The following is an 18,727-nucleotide window of genomic DNA, read 5'->3' on the forward strand; positions in this document are numbered from 1 at the left end:
TTCATACATTGTCTCATAAAGAACAGATTGAGATACACCAATATCCCCCTGTGGATGTTCCATTAGCTAAGTCTATTTGATTATACTCAGGTTAGTTGATTTTCAACAAATATTGCCGTAAAGCATGCTATGGGACATTTTTAAGCATTTGCATTACTACAAATAATTATGATCTCTCCAGAGTTAAGGCCTCATCTAATAATGGAGTACACGAAAGGAGCCTCCCTGAAGATTGCAATGTTTGATGATAAATACAGAGATATGAATTGCAATCAGGTGTACCCTGGGAAATGTCAGAATAACCTGGCAGCTGATCCTTTCACACCAGAAGTATTAGAGACATCAAATCAACAGTCGTTTTTGGGCCAGTGTTGACTATAATATCCATGAATATTGAAGGAATACCTTCCTGCAAGCAACAACTCTTGCAAGACATGTGCCACACTAAGTACTGTGATATCTTGTGTTGAAGAAATACATAGATACCCGGCAGAGATGTCCTTCTCTTCCTGGAATGAAACTGGTTGCTGACATGATGTACAGTATGGAAGCGCCATCCTTATAAGATATAAGATCGTCAGTCAGATAACAATAATGAAATTATTACTGTTAAGTAACTGTAGTCACATCAGCATATAAACCTCTAGCAACAGATTTTTCCTTCACCCTACCTGAAAATTTTATTACAGAGAAAGATTCTATTGTGATACCTGATTTCAACAGTCACAGCCTTGCTTGGGGGTACACTCAAGAGGATCAAAATGGTGAGGCTGCCCTCATGTGGGCTGAAACTTTCCATCTCTCACTCCTTCATGACAGCAAACTACCTCACTCCTTCTACAGTGGACGCTGGCTATAATCCGTATCTGATTTTCGTTAGTGAAAGTATTTTTAATACCTGCACTAAATCCGTCTGTAAGCCCATACCGAATACACAACGTCGACCTATTATGTGTCAAGTTCTCCCACAAGTAAGACCTCAAGAACTCCCTTTCAGACGAAGGTACAACTTCAAAATAGCTGATTGGCTGAAATTTTCAAAATTTTTAGATGAGAAAATTTAACTATAGGTCCTGTGATAGATCAATATGAGAATTTTGTTAACATCGTTAATGCCTCTGCCTGAGCATCAATTCTAAGGGGATGCAGAATGAACTATATCAAGGGTATATAACACATGAAACGACCACTCTTCTTAAAGAGTACTACAGGGAGTTGGAAGAAGATCCTTTCAGTGAAGCCACATCAAGCCTTGCACAGAATGTCCTCTCTTTAAGATATGAGGCTAAGAGAGAAGAATGGATACAATTAATGGTAGACTGTGACATGAGTAAAAGTAGTCAAAAGGCCTGGAGGCTATTACATTGCCTGAGTAATGACAACACTCAGGGCAACACGTATGTTAACAATAAACCAGACCAAATTGCTTACAACTCCTGATTAATGGCAGATCAACTAAACCCACAAATATAGAGAGGAAACAATTATTCAGGCAAACAGATCAAGAGAATAGTATCTTATCTCCATCTTTCTCTCTTGAAGAATTGAATTCAGTCCTGAATAAATGTAAATAGGGAAAAGCAGTAGGACTGGATGACATTAGAGCTGAACAAATCAAGAATTTTGGTTCCGCTAAAATGCTTTGGTTACTGCAATTTATGGGCAACTGTATTCGAGAGTGCAAGATCGCTAAAGTATGGCGAAAAATCAACAGTAATTGCCATACCGAAACATGGAAAGGATAGGAAAGATCCCAAAAATTATAGACCAACCTCTTTACTCTGTAACCTCTACAAAATACTGGAGAGGCTCATTCTTCAGAGAATGATTAGAAAGGTGGAGCATCTTCTAATACCACATCAAGCAGCTTCAGAGAAGGGAAGAGCCACACATCTTAAATATTAAACTTAACACAACATATCGAAGATGGATATGAGAAATGGCTCATTACAGGTGCTGTATTTATCCATCTATCCACAGCTTATGATACGATCAACCATCGGCTCGTTCTGAATAAAGTTTATGACATAACTAAAGACTTAACATGCATGTGCAATATTAGAAACCTTCTCCAGAATTACAGATTTATTTATTTATTTATTTATTGTGGGATTTCAGCGTAAGAAAAGTAGGTGGAGAACTCAGAAAAATGGGCTGCCACAAGGCAGTGTGCTTGCACTGCTATTATTCAACATCCATACCAACGATCAACCTATCCCTGAAGTGCCCCTAAGCTTTATTTATGCTGATGACTGCACTGTCACTACTCAGGCTTATTGTTCTGAGTCTGTAGAAGATATGCTATCAAAATCTCTGGAAAAATTCACTGTTTACTATTATGGGAATTACTTGAAACCTAATCCTGCCAAGACTCAGATCTGCGCTTTCCACCTGAAGAATAAACAGGCAAATAGATCGTTAAATATATCCTGGGGAGACATCGTACTCGAGCATAAACCTACTCGCAAAAATCCTAGAGTAATACTGGATTGCACGCTGACATATAAAAAGTGTTGACTAAACACCAAACAGAAAGTGGCATCCAGAAATGATAACAGTGCGAAAATTGACAGGTACATCAAGGGGTGCTAAACCATGCACTGTGCGCTAAGCGCGTTTGTCTGTGTTGTTCCACTGCTGAATATGCATGGTACAAGTCCAGTCATGCCAGGAACGTAGATGAGGCTCTAAATGAGCCTTGTCAGATTATCACGGGTTGCTTAAGACCTATTCCTGTGGACAAACTCCATTGCCTCACTGGCATAGCTCCTCCTGAAACGAGATGTTAGGTAGCTGTGAAATATGAGAAAAGTGAGGCCACAACGAAGGAAGCCCAACCACTGGCTGAAATCAAGAAAGAGCTTCTTGGCAACTATTGAGGCTCTCATTGAGAATCCACATGTGGCAAGGAATTTGCGATGGGGGGAGAAATGTCGGTATGTGGGAGAATGGATCACTCCAAAGAAAGAACTCCCTCATGGATATTCGGAGAAGTGGTCAATATGGGGTCTCTCAGTAGATTATGATCAAACACAATGTGCAAGACCAGTCTGCAGACTTGGGGTTTCTCTGTAGACTCAGTTCTTTGCCAGTGTGGCGGTTGGCAGACTAACAGCCATTTCCCCTCAGTGTTCCTCATCACCAACCACCTGCACCATGCAAGACCTGTTGAGAGCTACACCAAATGCACTTGACGTGTCCAATTTTTGGTATTCTTTTGTATATATATTTTTGAAACTTCTGTTCTTTTGACATGACAAATAAATAATCTAATAATAGTAACTTCAAGAAAAAACTATATCATTTGGTTTTAATGTCCAGTGTAAAAAAGATTATTCATATGTTAGTGGAGGAGATATGACAAGATGGCTTTTGGTACAGTGATATTAGCAACGAAATGAACCTAATACGGCATCCTTTTTGTGGTTAACTAGACGGAATGCCACAATCATAGCAGTAACTCTCATCATTTTGCAGGTACGAAGATGCACAACCTACTTAATAGAAACACAACTTGATATTCCTTCTGACAAGAACAGAGACAGTAAGGATATCGTGGAAAATATTTGTACTCTGTGTATGAAAATTAGCAAGCACTAAAAGGATGATGGATAGCAGCAGCTACAAGAGTTGTGCCTGAACAAAAAGAAAAACGAGTGAAATCCTAGCTTGAAATAGTATCAGCATCATTTGTGGGAATATAGGAGCTGCTGCAGTGCAGAACACCAGGTGGATTGTGGGCAAGATAGAGTCGATGGTTTCGTGATTGTGTGAGGGCGAATTAAGAGTCATAAATGTAGTCAGAGATGTCTGCAGTTATTGCAGTGATAGTTTCTATTGGGCCCTCCAAGAAAGATGAAGTTGCCAGTCTCGATAGAAACAGGGATGGGTCAGCTGCTCTGTAGCAGAGATAAAACACAATTGAGGCTGTTGTAGATCGCACAAACCATGTTTGATTTAGCACAAGTAAATAAAAAAAGACTCACAAGCATATTGGACTAAATCAACTTCCCTGTACCAGCATGTGCACCTAGCCATGATTGAGCACAGAAAGTGGAACCGTAACGACAAAGAAAAGACAAAAATTATTAATATCTACGGATCCTTGTTGGGACTGGCACACAGAGTTGTACATTCTTAACCCTTCACCCTTTCGAATAGTTCACGGATGTAGGAGAAAGGACATTGTTAGGAGCAAAAAATTACAGGGCAACAGTGTTTGTTCAGATCTGAGTTTGGTTTATATTACAGTAACAAAATAAAAATAAAAATATCTGTCCATAATAAAAGGTTTGCTGGCCATTAGATGACCCAGGGTAGTTGTTGTGGTATTCCAGATCTGGCAGAACTGTTGAAGTGACATACTCAGGAAAAGAAAATATTTGAAACACTTGGACAGTCGTAATGGAAGGAGTCTTCAGAAATAGTGTAGTAATAGTAACAACAACATAAATAAAAAGGCTGTGTTGATACTGAGGATAAATGTAGTAAGCAGTAATAATTTCAACTGTGGGAATTAAAATTAATTAGAAGTACAAAGTGCCAATACAAAAAAAAAATGACTCTGAGCACTATGGGACTTAACATCTGTGGTCATCGGTCACCTAGAACTTACAACAACTTAAACCTAACTAACCTAAGGACATCACACAAATCCATGCCTGAGGCAGGATTCGAACCGGCAACTGTAACAGTCGCGCAGTTCTGGACTGAGCACCTAGAACCGCTAGACCACCGCAGCCGGCAAAGTGCCAATACATTTACTATGAATAGAATGATACTGTGCAAAACTTACAATATGTTAAAAAATGGTAGAAATTTGAAAATTTACTACCCAGTCCACAACAGAATTAAAAGAAAGAAGAAAATACAGTAAAAGGGGACAAATTCAAAAACAAGTGTGTACATCGTTTTAGAAACTAGTATTCCATATTTTGAGAGGCAGTAGTATATATCATAACAAGAAAAACTGTGTAGGAGGCATAAGCTCTAAAATACTTACTTTACCTTAAGGGGGGATATAATGGAAAATGCAAACATTTATTTAAAAAATCATTACAGCCATATTTATTAATGTACAAATATAAAATTTTATATGTGTAAACCAAAAGAGCTCTGTTTTAACGGAAAATATAATAAAATATGCAGGAATAATATTTTGCCAGAAATTTTAATTTTTTATTTTTTATTGTCTTTTTTTATGAAAAAACCTCAACTCAAATTCTATTTCAGTGTTCTGAGAAGGTTATAAGACCGCTAAACTACAGTTATTAATTTGTGGTACAAATTGTATTATTAACAGAGTTTCTGATTTTACGTATCCAAAATAAACTTTTTTCTACATATCTAAAAATATCTACATATCTAAAAATTTGAATTTAATAGCAAGCAGTTCTTGAAAATTTCATAGCATTAGCGCATATACTTTCTGAGAAAATGCTTCTAATAACGTGAGAAATGTAAAACAGAGACACGAGGTTCAAAAATTTTCTTATCATACTTCTAGATGTAATAAGCTTACCTCAGTTTTAAAATCGTCCATACTGATACATCCTCCAGATTTTTTATCTTTTTGAATCTCCCTGCCCCTTTTTTTACAGGTCAGACACTGATCTGTTAGCTTTCTTGACCCAGCCCTCATCGATGGTGTAAAATGATTTTGTTTTAAACACACCAGGATCTACACCAGCTCTATCCATCACTTCAGTTCTGCCATTATTTCCGTTGTTGTAACATAAAACTGCATCATAGACACCTATTTTGAGTACTTTAAGTCCACACAATGTTCTTTTTGAGCATTTAATCCAAATTAAATTCTTGAGACTTTCATTTGCATATTGTGCCTTTGCTTGAAGACACTTCCTCAATAAATCAGGGTTTGCAAGAAACACAAACATGAAAACTTTACAGCCTGGCAGAGAAGCTCTAAATCAATAAGTCTGAATCCAGTGGAATCCATATCAACATCATTAACCTGTACAATTATCCAGAAGCTGAGAACTGAAGCTGAGAGCTTATGTTCTTCAATTCGAGTTGCTTCCTCTTTTTTGTGGTAATCCGATTTCCAAGAAACCTCCGTTTCCTAAACACTGTTTTTCCACCACCCATTATGCATAAATCTTTATTTCCACGTAAAGGTTTGCGAATTCAACCCACACCTACTAATATGTGTTAGTATGGTCAAAACGTAAATAAACCGCATGCAAGAAAGTTTTCAGGCAGAGGTATAGATGTCAGCCGAAGATATCGAAAGAATATAGCCTTCACACTGATAAAAATTCCGCTGAAGCAAGCAGTTTCCCAAATGTTGGAAAAGGTGGGAGTGGCTGCCAGTGCAGAGTTAATCAGTTTAACAATTTAATGCCTTTCTGAAGTTGCTATCACGGTAAAATTCACACAAAACATAGATTAAACTCTGTAGATCAAGAAAATAATGTTTTTTAAAAAATCGATTTTTTTTACCAAAACCCACTACATCCCACCGCAAGAGATAAGAGTACTTGTTGATTTTCGTACTGTGAAACATCTCTTCTCCCGTGAGCTCTTTTTTTCCAAAAGCTACCAAACAAATTGATCAGCCTATAGAAGGTAGTAAACAAATGAGTAGATTGCAACAAATAAGACGAGTGTATTCTCTTATTGTAGGACAGTAGAGCTTCCAATGCATCTGCTAATGTATCCAGCCAGCATTTGTGAGCCAGCACTGAAAGAGGTGTCCATTATGATGTCCATTCACAGTAACGCAAGCTTCTATCTATGTCTTAGGGAATCTTGGGTAACCACATCCTGTGGAGAAACTCTCGTGTGTGACAGATGTGTTGGCGGATGTTGATGATGTATTTCTGTAGTGTCTGAACATTGTTAATGGTGCGTCCATACACCAAATGTTCCAAGTGTCCCTACAAACAAAAATTCAAAGAATGGCAGTTGGGGGATTGAGCTGGCCAAAGTACTGGGTCACCTCATAAAATCCATTGTCCAAGTGGTATTCTCATACATTCAGCAGAAATTGGGCTGATGCTCCATCTCCATTCGTTGGTGGAATGCTATATTGTCTAGCAGTGCAGACAAGTCAATTGTTTGGGATTAATGATACCTCATACCAATGAACATGTTTGCTAGCGTTTGGTAGTATAAAGGTTACAGTAGAAGAGCTGATGTGTTTCACAGTGAAGAAGATGAACAAGTTCTCATAGTTCTTACAGTATGCATTTTGAAGTCCATATTGACTGTACATTTTTGTCTTGTTTTGATTCATACTACCACATCTAACAAAGTGGAGTACTTTTTTAACACCCAGTATACAGCAGCATAAAATTATCTCACAAAAACGAAAAACAGAGATATGCTGTGTCAAAATCAATTGTGTGAGACACACATGCTGTGCTGTGGAGCGACCAGTATGGTTGAAAATAAACGCACTTCATATGCTGAGATCAGAGTGCAGGCAGTTTTATATGATAATATTCACCACCACTTGCATGGACAATATGGGGATGTTGGCTGTGTGCTTTTTTACCATTTGTGTGCATTTTACCAACTGCGTGTATTTCATCAACTAGATTTTTATCATGAAATTTATACATGCAGAGTGCCTTTTAAGCTTTGACTTCATGTAATGTAGCATGGCAATTTTATAGCAAGTTACAGAAGATCAGATGATGGCAGCATAAGACTACCATATTGGAGCAAAAGAGTGTCTACACTGTGATGGTGGCATATGAAGTGTGCTCATTTTAAAACCTATTACAATAAAACCTAATATTCCTATGAAACTAGGTTGAGAAAAAGATAGCAGAGCATTTATGTAAAAGACAACTGTAGCCCTAACTGTTAACAAGCATGAAAAACTTACAAATGCTTGTATTAGATATTATGAACATTCTATCTCCCATAGTCACAACTACATGTTTTTCTCTAATTCTTGCTTGCCTTGTCCCATTTTACGATGGGGGTTGACATTTTTGATTGGGTTGTGGTAATGTTAGTTACAGTGGGTGACTGTGTGCCCTTCCTGATGCCACTACTCCCCCACTATTGAGTCTGTATAACCTCTCTGTCTGCATCTAGAATAAATTTCAAGTGAAAAACTCAGAACATTTTCTTTTAAATTTTTGCGTAGTGAGTATCTGAGGTACGACAACACTAACCAGCCTGTATTTACATAATTGATTCTGGGAAATCGCCTAAAAATCATACCCTGGTTCATCAGCCCTCAATGAGGCTAATTCAAACTAGTGTTGGCTCGCCTCCCCAAATCTTGTATGTGGTACATTAACGTGTGTGGCTATCTGGATAGGCTGCAGCATCAGAGTTATATAAATAACAGATAATTTAACCCAATAAAGATGTGAAGCAAATGGCAGCAACAAGAGCAGCAGACATAGAAGAAATTGTAATTACTCATTACCACACATTATAAAAGAAATACTGTGTTGTTTTTCTGTTTCCAAAAATAACCTTAAAGAATTATAATGGCGGTAGCTTGTTTACTTGTTTTTCAAGAGCAAAGATTTACACGATTTTAATTGTGAACTTCTGTGAAAGAAAAAGGAATCACGTGAGAATGGATGGTCAGGAGACCTGCAGTACGTTACTGTAGGCGGTGTTGCAATGACATGGTGCGTTGATACCAGATTGTTGTCTTAACATTTCGTGATGAAAAAGCATAGCTGAAAATTCCATTTAATCCATAACAAACTACAACACTCGTGACGCTCTTGGAAGGAGGGCAACATCCTCAAGTCACAGGACAGACTCAGACAGTGACAGCACGCTTGCCTCAGCAATGGCCTGTTATATTGGGCAGTATGTAGAGTCAGGTGAAGCGATGTGGTCAGCACAGCAGCACAGATGCCGATTTAGACAGCGAGTGGCAGCCAGCAACAAAGGTCAGACACAGTTACACAGCTTGGACTGAGGTACGCTAGAATGTGCAGAATGAGACTGTAGACTCAGTGTGGATGGCGGTGATTCACAGCGATGATTACCAACACAGACAATGAAAAACAACTACTGTGTTTGCCCACATGAGAAGATAATCGACAACAGTGTTTACGCGCTCAGTCGAGTGCACCTTGGCTCTGGAACACAGAACACCAGGTTAGGTGACAAGTAGTGGTCAGTGGTTTGCTAGTGGGTGCGAAGTCAGCAGCATTCAGATGCAGTACAGGTAGCAGGCCCACACTTGGCGGAAGCAGTGTCTGACAGTGGCAGCTTTCTACACATTTAGTGGACTGACGTGGCCTCCCCCCTTAACTATGGTCTGGTGAGGACTCATAATACCTGTCGAACTTTGGCGGTATGTGTATAAGCTGATGTGCTGTGGTTTGGAAATGGTAGCGCTCCTGATCTGTAATTACTAACAGGGTCCAGACTGACCACAGAGCAATCATGACATCACTGCTCCATCTTGCCTGTCATATCAGCAAGTTCACACCATTGACAGTGCTTTAATGGTGTAGTAACTTCTTTCAGAAGGCCAGGGCAATGTCATCACCCCCCCTGATTACGGCATCTTTTCCATGAAAACTCATTCATTGTGGTTGCTGAGACTCCCTGCTGTGACATTGCCTATTAAGCTGGTCACAGGCTCTCTGCGTGCCTCCAGGCAAGGCCTTGGTGCAACTGCATTGTGCAACTGGTAGCCATAAGCCTAATAATTAAAACAGAAGAAAATATCGGATTTCTCACAGGACAAAAATAACTTACTTTGATGCCTGATTCCACTTGCAGACCTGTCTGCCATATGACAACCACTAACTTTACAACGATTTGCAACTGCGTGTGACATAAATGAGACAACATTCTGAGATACTTTTTGCGTGAAGTCACACTGAACAAGAGGCTCAAAAGACGATGCGCACTAGCCGGCTGTGGTGGTCGTGCGATTCTAGGTGCTACAGTCGCAGGTTCGAATCCTGCCTTGGGCATGGATGTGTGTGATGTCCTTAGGTTAGTTAGGTTTAAGTAGTTCTACGTTCTAGGGGACTGATGACCTAAGATGTTAAGTCCCATAGTGCTCAGAGCCATTTGAACCATTTTGAACGATGCGCACTACGAGGTGCGTTCAAGTTCTAAGGCCTCCGATTTTTTTTCTCCGGACTGGAAAGAGATTGAAACATGCGTATTGTTTTAAAATGAGGCCACGTTCATTGTCAATACGTCCCAGAGATGGCAGCACTGTACGGCAGATGGAATTTTACCGCCAGCGGCGAGAATGGGAACTGTTTTAAATACTGAAAATGACGACGTTTTCCTTATTTGAACAGCGTGCAATCATTCGTTTTCTGAATTTGCGTGGTGTGAAACCAATTGAAATTCATCGACAGTTGAAGGAGACATGTGGTGATGGAGTTATGGATGTGTCGAAAGTGCGACGGTTTAATGAAGGCAGAACATCGTGTGACAACAAACCGAAACAACCTCGGGCTCGCACAAGCCGGTCTGACGACATGATCAAGAAAGTGGAGAGAATTGTTTTTGGGGATCGCCGAATGACTGTTGAACAGATCGCCTCCAGAGTTGGCATTTCCGTGGGTTCTGTGCACGCAATCCTGCATGACGACCTGAAAATGCGAAAAGTGTCATCCAGGTGGGTGCCACGAATGCTGACGGACGACCACATGGCTGCCCGTGTGGCATGTTGCCAAGCAATGTTCACGCACAACGACAGCAGGAATGGGACTTTCTTTTCGTCGGTTGTGACAATGGATGAGACGTGGATGCCATTTTTCAATCCAGAAACAAAGCGCCAGTCAGCTCAATGGAAGCACACAGATTCACCGACGCCAAAAAAATTTCGGGTAACCGCCAGTGCTGAAAAAATGATGGTGTCCATGTTCTGGGACAGCGAGGGCGTAATCCTTACCCATTGCGTTCCAAAAGGCACTACGGTAACAGGTGCATCCTAAGAAAATGTTTTGAAGAACAAATTCCTTCCTGCACTGCAACAAAAACGTCCGGGAAGGGCTGCGCGTGTGCTGTTTCACCAAGACAGCGCACCCGCACATCGAGCTAACGTTACGCAGCAGTTTCTTCGTGATAACAACTTTGAAGTGATTCCTCATGCTCCCTACTCACCTGACCTGGCTCCTAGTGACTTTTGGATTTTTCCAACAATGAAAGACACTCACCGTGGCCGCACATTCACCAGCCGTGTTGCTATTGCCTCAGCGATTTTCCAGTGGTCAAAACAGACTCCTAAAGAAGCCTTCGCCGCTGCCATGGAATCATGGCGTCAGCGTTGTGAAAAATGTGTACGTCTGCAGGGCGATTACATCGAGAAGTAACGCCAGTTTCATAGATTTCGGGTGAGTAGTTAATTAGAAAAAAAATCGGAGGCCTTAGAACTTTAATGCACCTCGCATCTTCAATATTCGTTACCTGTACAGAAATCACAGTAGAGACGTACCAAAAGGACAAATGTTTCGATGTGGGGAAGTGCTAAAGAGTGTTACAGAATAGATCGAATGGAATTTCAGGTAAAATAATGCCCCCAAGCTCAAGTGGGCACTGCAAGAGTCGACGTGAATTTCTCTGACCACAGACGTTGGGAGGGTAACATTGGTGTGGTATTTACAAAGAAACACTCAGTGGTAGCTGTTGTGTAAGAGCACGAGAGCATGTGAACACGCTAACTTTTGACACCTTTCGGAGTTTTTGGTGATTTTTCTTTGAATGCTGGTAAAAGTAATGTAGAAGTGATAATCTGAAACATACGGCGCTAAATCTACCACGCTGCACTACATTGCTACTCCTATAGAGTGTGTGAAACTTGGTTTCACGGTCGAGAGCACACCTTCAGTTGAGCGCGATTTAAGGGGCTTTTGCGCATGCACAACTGGCGTGACGCAATTGACTTATGGGCCAGATACGTACGAATTTCATAAACAACGTGCACGGTTCATGGTGTGCACAGCTAGCCCTTTCTATTCAACTAAAAGTTCATGTCAGTGGCCCCAAGTGGTAGCAGACTGCAGCAGACTCTTTTCGCCATTCGCTTCTCATAAATCCCATTACACCGTTGCACACTCCTCAGATACGCCAATTCACTCACTATATGTAAAATTAAACCGGATATCAATAGATGTTATTCTTACACTGACAGAAAAATATATTTTGTAGTATTATGAGTAAGATATAATATATTAAGTAATGGATTTTATCATACAGTATTCCGTTTGAAGCACTGAGAACCATGAAGTATATCATTGTCAATTGTGACACTGTAGCATGATTTCATGCTTAAGATAGCTGTTGATTTTATGGTGGGTCAGGTTTATCTGTGCTGTAGGCCCACATTGTAAATATGAACAATCACGAAAAGCTCTCTTACTGGTTTCTTTGATATTTAGTTAAATGTGGGATCAATGATAGTGTACTTTTGGTCTGTATGGTACTCAGCGCCTCATTTCTATTCTTGTCAATTGATCGTGTTGATAGACAATACTACATGAATATAATCATTTCCATAAAAGGTAGTTTGTGTTAGGAGTTGGTTGTTTAGTGTGCTAGAATCTGCTTGCGTGTGTAGTGTCAACATGAACTCTGGCGAATATGTTTTAAGTTCTAACAGAAAAGAAAATTAGTAGAAAAAGTTGGCTGCAAAGTAATTAGGGCTTCCCAGATCACCTCCATTGCCTGAGAAAGTGATGAAATCAAATAAGTGTGACTACAAGCGAACAAAGGAGTGTGTAATAAACGTAAGTTGTGTGGGTGTAATGTAACAATGTCTGATTTTCAGTCTACCAATTTATTCGTTAGCTAATGCATGTGATAGGAATCTTGTACATTTGTCCGAAAAAATTAAAAAGCATGCAGACTGCCATTTGCACAAAAATGCGAAACGGAGAGTAACCCAAACTTGCACATTATTTCGTTGTTGCCCTAAACTGTATTTAATTATGTACAAAATAACAAAATCAACCAAAAACAATTCTTTTTTCAGGCAAGTTTTGCATATTATTGTTATTAATATTATTGTTATTATTATTATTATTATTATTATTACTACTGTTTTTTATTATTGGCAGAGGCTGTAGTTGTGTAACTATGTTGATTATACAGAAGATACTATTAATTTCATACTGTCACTATATATCTGAGTCGATAAATTTGTGAACACATAGAACGTATGATCATGAGCCACTACCGGCAACACTGATGGGAAACAGTCGTTCATTCAAAAAACCTCACTGAACTATAAAGCTGAAAATATGTCATTATTTTCTATTTTCACTTGTTGTGTGAGATACTTCGACACAAGAATGGGAATAAATCTCTCAGAATAGAGCATAATGAGCTTAATTTCAGAGGAATGGAGTACTGCATTCACAAAAGATTCTCAGAGTGTCTGGTGCAGTTGGTGCTGAGACATTGGTACGTATTTCTGAAATAGAATAACTGTTCAGGTATACTGAGTCCACCTTGCATACCACATAAATAAAAGTAACAACAAACGGAAAATGTGATACCCTGCAGGAAAACATCGATATTCCTCTGACAAGCAAACTTGTTACAGAGAACTGCTACACGCCTAAGATGGATGGTAGAGCATTGGTGTAGATGTACATGTAGACGAAGAATTGTCATCCTTCGAGACTGCTCCCAGATAAATGGCAGATTTAAAAAAGGAATAGACTGCAAGGCAAAGTTGACACGTCCTTTTCACTCCCAAAGAGTACCTGATGAGAGAAATACAACAAAACTGGAGACTATTACGGATAGCCAGAAAGAAGACAAACTACATTTCCGACACTACAGAGAATTCAAAAATAGTTGACAGATACTACCGACATTCGCGTAAACATATTAGGCTTCGAGTGTTATAGAACACTTTGAGCTTAGACGAAATTAAATTTTTTGCCAACATACACAGAGCAAAGCAGTAGAGGAGGAACAAACACATTGAAACAGAAAAAATTTATGTTTTACACTGAAACATAATTAACTCTTTATTCAAGTTAAGAGGCAAATGCTTTCGACAGATCTCAAATTGATTCCATATTTCTAGATATCCTGAAAATTTTTGATACCATTTCTCAGAAGACACTTGTAATCATACTCATGCCTATGGAATGTTGCCTCAGCTATGCGAATGGATTCATGATTTTCTGTCAGAAAGATGATAGTATGTAGTAATCAAGGGAAAATCATCGAGTCAAACAAAAGTGATTTTCCCCTAGGAAGTACTATAGGCCCTCTACCGTTCTTAATCTACATAAATTATTTAGAGCATAATCTGGGCGGCCCTCTTAATCGTTGCACATGATGCTGTTATTTATAGTGGAGTAAAGTCATCAGAAGATCAAAACCAAATGGAAAATGATTGAGACAAAATATCTGCATGAGGCGAAAAGTGTGAGGTCCTCCTCATGAGTACGAAAAGAAATCCATTAAATGTTGATTACATGATAAATTACTCAAATCTAGAAGCTGTCAATTCAACTACATACCTAAGAATTAAAATTTCGAACAACTTAAATTGCAATGATGATGTAGATAATGTTGAAGGAAAGGCAAACTAAAGACCGCATTTTATTGGCAGAAGACTTTGCTAAACAGACTGCCTACACTACATTTCTCCGGCCTCTTTTAGAGAGTTGATGTGCACTACTGGATCCTTATCCGGCAGGAATGACGGAGGACGGCGAGGAACACCAAAGAATGGCAGTTCGTTTTGTAGTACCCGAAATGGTGGAGAGACAGTCATGTATATGATAAGCGAGTTGGTATGACATTCATTAAAATAAAGGCGCTTTTCTTTGCAGCGAGATCATTTCACGAAATTTCAAGCACTGATATTCTCCCATGAATGTGAAAATATTTTATTGTCGCCAACGTACAGAGGTGGAAATGGTAATCGGAAAAATAAGAGAAATCAGAGAACATATAGAAATATTTTACTACGCACTGTTAGAGGGCAGAATGCTATAGAAATAGTCTGAAGGTGGTTCGAATAACCGTCGGCCAGGCAATTAAGTTTGACTTGCAGAGTAATCATGCAGACGTTGATGTATTTCTTCCATGTCCATTGTAATAACCAGAAAAATATACAAAATAATCTTTCTCCCAACAAGGGCATGGATTACTCCCATTAAATTCTTTTTTAATTGCAACCTAAGAAATAAGTGTTTTGGAAGCGATGCCCGATGTCTTTTAGTTGTTATTTACCGCTGTTTCACAGGAACGTTTTGTAATAACTAAAAACATCATTCATCATCTACATATACATCTATATCAATATCAGAAAACCACTGTGAAGTGCATGGCAAAGGGTGCCACTTATTCTACCAGTTATCAGTGTTTCTTCACATTCCATTCACATATGGAGTGTGTGAAGAATGATTGTTTGAACACCTGTGTGAATGTTGTAACTGTTCTAATCCTGTTCTCATGATCCCTATGTGAGCAATACTTGGGGAACTCATCCGAAATTTCAATGTAGAATCGGACAGGGATTGCATTGGGGCCTAGAGCTTTGTGCAATTTTAACGAAATTTAACGAAATCAGTTCTTTCTCAACACCACTGACACTAAAAATTATTTCACTCATCTTTCACTTGCACAAGGGTTAAATTGGGGCAGTTCTCCTAGCTTTTCTTTGAAAAGGAACATTTGGAAACGGAGTTAAGCATTTGAGCTTTTGCTTTGCTGCCCTCAGTTTGGGTTCCTGTCTCATTCGCTAGGGACTGGACACTAACTTTGGTGCCATAAACAGCCTCTGCTTACAACCAGAATCTTGTTGGGTTTTGTACAAGATCATTTGACAATATTCTGCAAAGGTAATCACTGAGGACATTGTCCTCTTGATACGGAAATGTGTTCCATTCAACATCTCTTTATCTATAGTGCTGTTCCTTGTTATACACCTGGTATGCACTAGTTTCCGTTTCTTTAGAAGTTTCGTTACAGTGACTGTATACCATTGATGATCCCTCCCATTACGAACTGTTGTACTGCGTACATATCTGTCCATATGGTGAACCATTCCGTTAACTTGATGTATAGTTCCCCTACATGCTCCCGCCCTGTGCTGGAAGTTTCAAGTTCTCCATGGAGATATGACACTACCGATTTTTTATCTAGTTTACTGAACACACATATCTTTTTGCTTGTTTTAGTTGTCCTTTGTACTTTGGTAATCATTCTTGCCACAATCTCCTCATGATCACTGATAACAGTTTGGATGTAGACATCCTCAAAGAGGTCAGGTCTATTTGTTCCCATTAGATACAATATATTTCCATCATGAGTGGGGTTCTGAACTATCTGTTCTAGGTAGTTTCCAGAGAAGATGTTTAGTACTGTTTCACAGGATGACTTATCATGCCCACCACTAACAAAACTATAATTTCCCAATTGATTCTTGAATGACTGAAGTCTCCATCAATGATTACATTATGACTGGGTAACTTACATAGAAGTGAACTGAGGTTTTCTCTGACGTTTCCAGTTACATCAGCAAATGAGTTTGGTAGGCAGTAGAGGGTCCAATTACCTTTTCATGTCAACCACTGATACTGAATCTTGCCCAGTCAGTCTCTCATCCAGCTTCAATTTCTGATACTGAGTCTTGCCCAATCAGTCTCTCATCCAGCTTCAGTTTCTATCTCAGTGGATTTCAGTTTTTGAGTACTGTGACAAAAACATTGCTTACATTTCCCGTTAGCCTGTCCTTACGATGTACACTTAAATTATCCCCAAAAACCTCATTGCTATCAATTTCGGGTTTCAAATGGCTTTCTGTATTATGGAGGCTTCATTGCTTTTCAGTAGTGCTTCGAATTCTGGCACTTTGTTGCGAATGCTTGAGCAGTTAACCACTAGGATTTTAATACTCTCACCTGTGAGAGGCATTTGTTTCGATCTTACACAGATACTACTTCTGGATTTACTGCAACTCTTGTTCCCAGGATTGCATAGTAGGTCCCCTAGTCTAAAAAACTTTTGTTTGCTCCCACATACAGTCAGCTACCTGGATAGCAGCCTCTGATGTGTAGTGCACACCTGACCCATCTAGAGGCACCATACAGTTCTCCACACAATGGCATAACTCCAGGAAGTAGCAATCTAGCTTGTCACAGAACTTTTGAAGTCTCTGGTTCAGTGCTTCCACTCAGTGCAGAACCAATGATCCACAATCAGTTCTGGAGATAATGCTGCAAATTGTGAGCTCTGCTGAAACTCTTCGCACAAGGCTGGTCTTCTCAGCTGTCTCTATCAGTTTCTGAAATGATCCGAGTATGACCTCAGAGCCCAGACAACAGGCTTCATTTATTCCAACATGTGCAACAATCTGCAGTTGTTTTCACCTCATTCCCTCAATGGCTGTTGGAATAGCCTCTTCAAGATATTGAATGAGGCCTCCAGATATACACACTGGGTGCACCTCATGCCCTTTCCTGTCCCTTGCTGCCATTTCCCTAAGGGGTACCACCATTCCCTGTACAATTGAACTTCCAACAGTTCAAACACCTCTACCTTTTTGCGTTTACCTCCTACTGACACTGGACAAAAAAGGTTTCCCGAAAACAGGTGAAGTGAGTCCCCTGGCTTAGTTTCAGTTTCAATTTCAGTGAAAGACAGCACCTCGAAATTGATATTTAGGGTATCAGTACAACACCCTGAGTGCTCCATGGTCCCTGTTGACACTGTGGAGGATGCCTGGATCTACCACTGAAACGCCACTCACAGTCTAGTGCACGAGTAATGAGAGATTCTGTACTCTCTGCAGAGGAGACAGGGTCCATAGAAGAGGACAGTTCTTGAGTCGCCATTGATACTGGCACCACAGGTATATGACTCTCGGGAACTCTTCATCACACTTAAATGCAGCGTTTGACAGTCCTTTGATAGTTGTCAAGGCGATTTCCAGCTGCCTACAAAAGTCAACCAGCTCATCCCATGACTGAGAAAAGCATTCACTGCGGGGCTGAATTTTGGCTGGCGCAATGTATTGCAGGACAGTGAACAAATAATTTCAAATTAACCCTGCTGATTATCTTTTATGTCCATTGAGCTAAAAAGCTACTAATTCCCGTAAGAACTGAAGCAAACATAGAGAACGATATTTCTATTAAGACAAGAGAGTAAAATTTTTAGAGTCAGTTATAGCTACTAGGAAACTTTAAAATGGAGTTAATTTATGATAAATGTAGGTAATATGTACGTTCTTTAATGGAAAACTATATGTCTGCTACAGTACCTAAATCACAAACTTTGATTGACAAGATTATGCACAGGACAAGCAGCTTCTGAAAATTCTCAAAAATCCACGTTTATGTACGTCGATACACAGTGAAGTTTGGGGTGATCTACTCTTTGGCAGTAACTGTGAATGACAAACACTGATTTTCTACGAAATAAGTTATCCAAAAACACTTGCGAAAATATAGTTTTGTAAGCGACTAAAATTTCTCACAAGTAACGTATTTCTCAATTAATTATACAGTGCAATTAGAAAAGGATTGTTTTCAAAAGGATAGGCCTATTGTTCTAAAAAAATTTACGATAGCAAAATTGAGTTAAAGCCTACAATTAACAATAACAGTATGCTTTGATTGTGACACTCGCGATTATTCGAATTTCACAATAGACCACAATACAAACGGATATTGATACAATCAATAAAACATTATGTGGAACTGACGTGATCAGTAAAGCATGCAAATCTACAATTTCAACTCGGCTCTTCAGTCTCACACAAAGGAAAATTCCGAATCGA

Source organism: Schistocerca nitens, chromosome 11, assembly GCF_023898315.1.
Source record: "Schistocerca nitens isolate TAMUIC-IGC-003100 chromosome 11, iqSchNite1.1, whole genome shotgun sequence".
NCBI classification, from domain to species: Eukaryota; Metazoa; Arthropoda; class Insecta; order Orthoptera; family Acrididae; genus Schistocerca; species Schistocerca nitens.